The following is an 8,812-nucleotide window of genomic DNA, read 5'->3' as shown; positions in this document are numbered from 1 at the left end:
TTTAGGCTCAGGTCATGACCTCAAGAGTTGTGGGATTGAGGCCCAAATCTGGCACGCTCTGCGCTAAGTGAGGAGTCTGCTTCAGATCTCTCCCTCTGCCTACCCACTCCCTGGTCTTAGGCATGCACATCCCCCCACCCCCTTCAAATCTTTGAAAATAATCACAGGGGGGTATTTGTGTCCTTTTCGGTAAGAATGGTTCCTTTACGATTTTATCAGAGAAAGCAAGCACAAGCGGGAGAAGCAGCAGGCAGAGGGTGAAGCAGGCTCCCCGCTGAGCAGGGAGCCTTATGTGACCCTGGATCATGACCTGAGCCAAGGCAGACACTTAGCCAAATGAGCTATCCAGGCATAGAATACTGACTTGGAAGAGTACAGGCCATTTACTTTACAGAATGGCACTTGTCACCTGATGATTTCCTTGAGTTCAGAGTCCTATACATAGGTGTTTTGTCAATCTATCAATTACCAGGAAGAATAAGATGCTCTGCTCCATATTTCATTTTGAAGATACTTTTAGTAAGTAATCTATCAAGGTGGCTTAATTTTAAGTATAACATTTACATTAGAAATGCTATAGCAAGAAGAAACAGTAAAGATAAAAGCAAATTCTTACAGAAGGTACATGAGATTAAAAGTGAGAGACAACCCAGACCTTGAAAATAAACTACTTCAAGCAAAGGCTGTTCACTATTTCAGATACCACTGTGACTCCATTTTGCAGTCCTAAGGCTGCTTTGTAAGAGCTGTCTCCTTTCCTCTAGTATCGGAACAATGAAATGGATGAAAGCTTTAAATAAAGGAACTATAGGGTGACCTACATTACTCAATCTGTACAGCATGGAGGCAATTTAGCAATTACAGAAAGAACCACTGAAACAGCCATTTCCACAGGTTAAAAACAATTATCAGCAATTTGATAATGCTTAAACCTAATACAATGCCTCATTATCAAACCCATTTCTGCTGCAGCAGGTCACAAAGCAGAAATTTGGGGGAGGGACACGGGGAAAGGGAGAGAATCTTAGGAGGTTCCACATCTAGCACAGAGCCTAACACTGGACTACATCTCACACTGAGATCATGACCTGAGCCACAATCAGTGTTACACTTCTAATGGACTAGGCCACTCAGGTGCCCCAGTAAGAAGATATCTTAACCCTAAAGAGAACACTGCAGCTGAATCAGCCTTTAATAACTATGAGTTTCAAGTCTGAGATAGGAAACAGGAAAGTAATACATTCTATGTAGGGACATCAGGCTGGCTCAGTGGTAAAACATACAACTCTCAATCTGGGGGTCATGAGTTTGGGCCCTAAAGTTTGACCTAAATCACGGCTCTTAAACAGGTTCTTGCAGCCCCTGTCCTAGCAGGTAGAGATTTGGAGTTACAAGAACAAGGAGTCCTGGGGCGCCTGGGTGGCTCAGTGGGTTAAGCCGCTGCCTTTGGCTCAGGTCATGATCTCGGGGTCCTGGGATCGAGTCCCGCATCGGGCTCTCTGCTCAGCAGGGAGCCTGCTTCCCTCTCTCTCTCTCTCTCTCTCTCTGCCTGCCTCTCCGTCTACTTGTGATCTCTCTCTGTCAAATAAATAAATAAAATCTTTAAAAAAAAAAAAAAACAAGGAGTCCACATGATTGACTTCAGAGGGTCCATAAAAGACTAATGACATAATGTAAGACGGTATTAATTTTTCTGAAGAAATGGTCCACTGCTTTTATGAACTTGAATCTGTGACCAAGAAAGGGTTGAAACCATAGCTTTCCTAAATGGAAACTCACTCTACTGGTATAGCTTACATTCAGTTCAAACCCTCCGGATCCCTGCCCCCTTGCCATGTGCCAGCTCGGTTTTACCTTTGTGTTTCCTAAGTATCCTTGGTTAACACTCTCCATGACACCTTAACTACACTGGCTGTTTCACTCATAATTTTACTCTAACATAAATTATTTTTAAAAGGATTATTCTATAAAATACAACGATCATGAACACATAAAAGACAAGAGCAACTCCTTAATAGCAAACAAATGTCCAAATTTACCCATTTCACAACTTTAAGATAGTATTTAAGTAATGTCTACATCCAATGTTGGGCTTGACCTTACACCCCCGAGATCCAGGCTCAAAAACTCTACTGACTAAACCAACCAGGTACCCATTTCACAACTTTCTCAATTGTTAAAAGAGCCAGGAACCAAATAAAGTCCACATCCTATACTGCTTCATATGTTCACTAAGACTCTGCTTCCTTTTCCCCGCACTTTACTACCCATCTATCTATAAAGATATTATTTTAGAATGTTGGGGAGAGGGGCAGAGGGAGAGAGAATCTCAGGCAGCCTTCCCTGCTGAGTGCAGAGTCTTAACATGGGGCTCAATCCCATGACCCCAAAATCATGACCTGAGCCAAAATCAAGAGTCAGACATGTAACCAACTGAGCCACCCAGGCACCCTGCATTTTGTTAAAGAAACTGGTCCACCAGTCCTATTATGTCCTACATATTACATTTCACTATGTTTCATAGGATTGCATTCCTGTGATGTCATTTAACATGTTCTTCCATCCCCAACTGATCTGAAGTTCAGTTTCTTGACAAGAATAGGTGGTGTGTACTTCCATCAGAGGGTACATAATTCTGGTTGGCTCTTAGGTGATGTTAGCAGCTACTGATGATCATTACCTAAATCTCTGACTTCATTAAAAGTAGTACTATCCCAAAGCACCTATGTGGCCCAGTTGGTTAAGCGACTGACCAAGCCCTGCTTTGGGCTCCATGGTTAGCGAGAAGTGTGCTTGGGATTCTCGCCCCTTCTCTCTGCCTTTCCCTCAGCTCTCATGCAGGGGCTCTCTCTCCTAAATAAATAAAATCCAAAAAAAAAAAAAAAAAAAGGTGATACTATCCTATCTTCACTTTTTAGTTGGAATACTTCTGCAGTGAGAAACTTCCCCTCTTAAGTACCTAGTTACCCTGAGGTACAGTTCATACAGAAAAGGATTATGTACTGGTTTTAAGAATGAGTTGATTTTGTAGTAGTATTCAAAGGTGAGACTAATGAGGTTTCTCAGGTGTCACTGTGAGCTCAGAGATTTTAACTCATTTTATATACTTCAATTCACTGTAGTTCTTAATGATGCTCAAAGTGTTGTATTTTTGGCCTGTGGAAACTCTTCCTATTGGCTCTTTAGTTCTTTTGATAGGACCCCAAGAACAGTCTCTTCAATAAATGGTGTTGGGAAAACTGGACAGCCATATGCAAAAGAATGAAATTGTGCCACTCTCCTACACCATACACAAAATGGATGAAAAACTTTTAAAACTATAAAATTCCCCAAAGAAAATAAAGGCCGTAATTTCCTTGACATCAGTCTTGGTGATGATTTTTGGATCTGACACCAAAAAGAAAGTGAACAAAAGGAAAAAAAAAAGTGGGACTACATTAAACTGAAAAACTTATGCACAGTGAAGGAAATAAATAAAATGAAAATACAAGATAGTGAATGATATAAAATATTTCTAAATAATATATCTGAAAAGGGTTTAATATTCAAAATGTATTAATTCATACAACTCAATAGCAAAAAAACCCGATCCAATCCAATCAAAAAATGGACAGAGGATCTGAATAGACACTTTTCCAATGACAAAGAGATGACCAACAGGTACATAAGAAGGTGTTCAGTATCACTCATCACCAGGGAAATGCAAATCAAAAACAATGGGCTATTAACCTCATACTTGTCAGAATGGCTAATACCAAAAGAACAAGAGGGCTGCCTAGGTGGCTCAGTCAGTTAATCATCTGACTCTGTTTCCACTCAGGTCATGATCTCAAGGTTGTGAGATGGAGCCCGGCATCAGGCTCCGTAACTGGTGTGCAGCCTGCTTAAGTTTCTCCCTCTCGTAAAAAAAAAAAAAAAAAAATACAAGATAATAGCAAGTGTTGGCAAAGATACGGAGAAATGCAAACATTTGTGCACTGTTGATGGGAATGTAAATTGGTGCAGCCACTAGAGAAAACAGTATGGGGGGCTCCTCAATAAATTAAAAAACAAAACTATCATACAATCCAGCAATTCCACTTCTGCATATTTACCCAAAGAAAATGAAACCACTAATTCAAAAAGAATAATGCAGGAGAGCCTGGGTGGCTCAGTCACTTAGGCATCCAACTCTTGTTTTCACTCAGGTCATGATCTCAGGGTCATGAGCCTGAATTGGCTCTGCACTGGGTGTGAAGCCTGCTTAAGATTCTCTGGCCCCCTCTGCCCCACCCCCTACCCAGCATTTGCACACACACTCTCATTTAAAAACCAAAGGAGGGGGCGCCTGGGTGGCTCAGTGGGTTAAGCCGCTGCCTTCGGCTCAGGTCATGATCTCAGGGTCCTGGGATCGAGCCCCGCATCGGGCTCTCTGCTCGGCAGGGAGCCTGCTTCCTCCTCTCTCTCTCTGCCTGCCTCTCTGCCTACTTGTGATCTCTCTGTCAAATAAATAAATAAAATCTTTAAAAAATAAATAAATAAATAAATAAATAAAAACAAAAGGAATGTGAATCCCCATGTTCACTGCAGCATTAGCTACAATAGCCAAGATATGGAAACAATCTAGGCATCCAATGATGGATGAACAGATAAAGAAGTGATACATGAGGGGCGCCTGGGTGGCTCAGTGGGTTAAGCCGATGCCTTCGGCTCAGGTCATGATCCCAGGTCCTGGGTTCGAGCCCCACATCGGGCTTTCTGCTCAGCAGGGAGCCTGCTTCCCTGCTTCCTCCTCTCTCTCTGCCTGCCTCTCTGCTTACTTGTGATTTCTCTCTGTCAAATAAATAAATAAAATCTTAAAAAAAAAAAAAAGTGATACATGAGCACGTGCGCACGGGCACACTCGTATATAATAGAACACTCTAGGGGCGCCTGGGTGGCTCAGTGGGTTAAAGCATCTGCCTTCAGCACAGGTCGTGATTCCAGGGTCCTGAGATTTGGTCCCACATTTCGTTCCCTATTCAGGGAGCCTGCTTCTCCCTCTTCCTCTGCTGCTACCCCTGCTTGTGCTCTGTCTCTCTCTCTGGCTCTTTCTCTCAAATAAATAACTTCTTTAAAAAAAATACTACTCTAAGGTCACAGAAAAGAATGAAATCTTGCCCTTTGTGATAACATGGATAGACCCTGAAGGCATTATGCTATGGGAAATAAGTCAGAGAAAGGCAAATGCTATATGATCTCATTTAGACAGGGAATCTTAAAAAAAAAAAAAAAAAAAAAAAAAACGACAGGGACACCTGTGTGGCTCAGGTCATGATCCCAAAGCCCCTCTGGGATCAAGTCCCATATTGGGCTCCTTGCTCAGCAGGAAGCCTGTTTCTCCCTCTGTCTGCTGCTCCCCCTGCTTGTGCTCTCTCTCTGACAAATAAAAAAAACCTTTTAAAAAACAACAACAAAAAATCCCAAACTTACACAGACAGAGGACAGACTGCTGGTTGCCAGAGGCAGGGGAGGAAATGGGGGGAATGGGAAGGTTGGGGGTGGGTGAAATAGGTGATGGAGGTCAAAAGTTATGAGCTTCCAATTATAAAGTATTAGGGATGAAATGTACAGCATGGTAACTCTAATTAATAATTATTGCATATCTGAAAGTTACTAAGAGTAAATCTTAAAGTGCTCATCACAAGAAAAAAAACTGAAAACTATATACATTGACAGATATTAACTAGACTTACTATGGTGATCATTTCACAATATATACAAATATTCAATCATTATATTGTTACATCTGGAAATAATATAATGTTATATGTCAATTACATCTCAATAAAGAAAAGTCTATTAGGCTATTCTAAGTACTTCTACAAGGAAAAAAAAAGACCCCCGTAGTCTTTGTTAATTTCCTTTCTTATATAAAAAGGTGTTCCAGGTTCGTCTTGTTCATATCTGCCTCAGTCCTATAAACAGCTACTTCTCTTTTCATATGGTTATCTATCTAACATTCCTTTGTTCTTTTTCCCCTTAAAAAAGACTGCAAATTTAACAACGGCATCATAGCTAAAGTGTTTCAGCACAAATCTCAGAGAGAAAACTGGCATCCAGTAAGTATTTATGAAATTGAACTAAAAAATTATACTCTGTCTCACTGTTCTAAAATTGTCTACTGAGTCAAAAAAAAAGCACCACTGGAAACAAAAAGCACTTACTCCCCTCCCCAAATGATCCAAGGGCATGGGTCAGTCTCACCTTGCTAATTATTCTTTCATGTTATGGGAAGAGGTACATCAGCTGGTGAGTGCTCCTTGTAACAGGGATTCTAAAAAAAGAAAAAAAAATTCTAGAACAGAAAGAATGAGTGTTCTCTATGTGCATTTTTTTTCTTATAGTTGGAAATCATTATAGGGTAAAGCATATAATGGTATCTGCTTAATTTAACAAGATTCCAAATTCATGTACAGATGTTTGATCATTTAGAGAAGAAACTGCTGTAATTCCTTATAGTTCCCCCTCCCACTAAAGGGTTATATTATACTCCCTGTGTCCACAGGGGAATAAACGGTACTTTACACTTTACCATTTCAAGTCACTTTCACACACTGTACTACAGTTAAGCAACCTTGTCTTATGTCAACTTACACAAATCTTTGAGTTTTACACTACACCACTATAGCTTAGGTCTTCTTCATTGGCTTTTACTGACTGTATGATTTCTTCATGTATTTAAGGATGGAATCTACGGAACTTCATTCTTCAAATTCATTATGCTTAAGTACATCCAGGAACTTGAGGGCAGACCAGACATTCCTTTACTGATCTTCACCTACTTCATGAAATGGTAAGCACTTCACAGTTTTTTTCTTACTTGGCGGAGGGAGGGATAGAGAGGGAGGGAACGTGTGTGCAGGCAAATGGGGGAGGGAGGAGCAAAGGGAGAGGGACGAGCAGACTCCCCGCTAAGTGTGGAGCCCAACATGGGACTCGATCTCACAACCCTGAGATCATGACCTGAGCTGAAATTTAAAAAGTCAGATGCTTAACCCTGACTGAGCCACCTAGATGCCCCCCCACTTCACAGACAGTCTAACCCACAGATTATTTGTAACTATTTTTAGGCACATTGGTTTTGTTTTTTGTTTTGTTTTGTTTTGTTTTAAATAAAATCTTATGGGGGGGGGCGCGTGTGGGTGGCTCAATGCTTAAGCGTTTGCTTTTGGCTCAGGTCGTGATCTCAGGGTCCTGGGATTGAGCCCCGCATCCGGCTCCCTGCCCAGCGGGAAGCCTCCTTCTCCCTCTCCCACTCCTCCTGCTTGTGTTCCCTCTCTCGCTATCTGTCAAATAAGTAAATAAAATCTTTAAAAAAAAAAAAAAAAAGACACCATGAACATAGAACTGAGTCTCCAAATTCTAGTATTACACTTACGTCACCAGTTAGAAGCTAATAAACATTAAGGATATCCCAAGGGGAATCTTACTGAAGTCCCAACCTTACCTGACCAGGATACCCACAAACACAGAAATGATGCCTGTGCTTTGCTTACCTAGGCAGTAGCAAAAAAGACCTTCTCCTTAAGCTATTAAACATCATTAAGAGATTCCTGCTCTTCTATCCATAACCATGGGACCTTAGTATGTAAGAGACAACTCCAAGCTGGGCAAATTGACAAGAATGTTGAATGCTAACAGGGAGAAAGAACAAACATGGACGAGTATATCTAGTTGGACACCCTTATGATAGCTAATACAAATACACTGCCAAAGCTTCAAAACATTTAGTGCAGCCCAGGAATAGTTTCCATTTGGAAAAAAAAAAAATCACATAAAAGTCCTGCCACAAAGCAACAAAACCCCTGTAACTGATCTCATGGCCACATTGACAGTAAAGGCAGGTATTATCAATGACTATTAGATACTGATCAGCCCAAGGCCCAATTTCTAGGTCTAAACCACAATTGCTTCTTGGCACCCACACAACCCTCCGCACATAAATACCCAATCTTTTAAACTCCAGCTGTGAAAAGTTCCAAATTTCTAACAATTATTAACACACCAGTCACTGAAACACGGTAAAGATCCCACAGACCATTTTACCGGTTCCCTCTTTCCACCAGGAAAAAAAAAAATCACCAGGAATTGTAATTTGGGTCTGCTCTAACTTTAGGCTCTCAACTTCAATTTTCTGCTAGAAGTAGTATATCAGGTCAACAGATGGGTACTGAAAACAATGGAAGAGGACAGAACAAATCAGGAGAAACTAAAAACAGAACTAGCATTCACTATTGACACAGGTGCTGTAAATGGTACTAGACACTTTACACAACTTATTTAATCCAGTAGTCCCACAAAAAAGGCAGTATCCCCATTTTATAGATAAACACAAATTCTGCAAGATTTAAGTGACTTGCCCAACATAAGGAGCAAAGTCAGGGTTCAACCCTAAGGCTGCCTAGCTCCAGAGATCTTTCCTTTAACAATCCCACTGACTTCCCTAAGAGTCATAGGTTACAGCCCTTAGGAAATCTTCCCACAACCATTTCTCCCCTGCTTTCTTCACCTTAGCTACTCTTAAAACTGGCCTGCACATTAGCAACCAATAATTTCATTCTGTACCTAACAACACTGTGTTCTCAAGTTGCTACTGGTACTTTCAACATCATCAAAACAATCCTCCTTCCCTTCCTCATCTCCACCCATAACTAGGAATGTTATCTACACCCCAGTATTTAACTTTATTATTTAACATTAGACCTAGAGAAGAAATTCTGAGGTCAAGTAACAAATCCTTCATTTTTCAGAAAAGGACAACCTGTGCCAAGAGAGGCTATATATTCTACCT

Source organism: Lutra lutra, chromosome 5, assembly GCF_902655055.1.
Source record: "Lutra lutra chromosome 5, mLutLut1.2, whole genome shotgun sequence".
In the NCBI taxonomy this organism is placed as follows: Eukaryota; Metazoa; Chordata; class Mammalia; order Carnivora; family Mustelidae; genus Lutra; species Lutra lutra.
Note: the sequence above shows the minus strand (reverse complement) of the source record.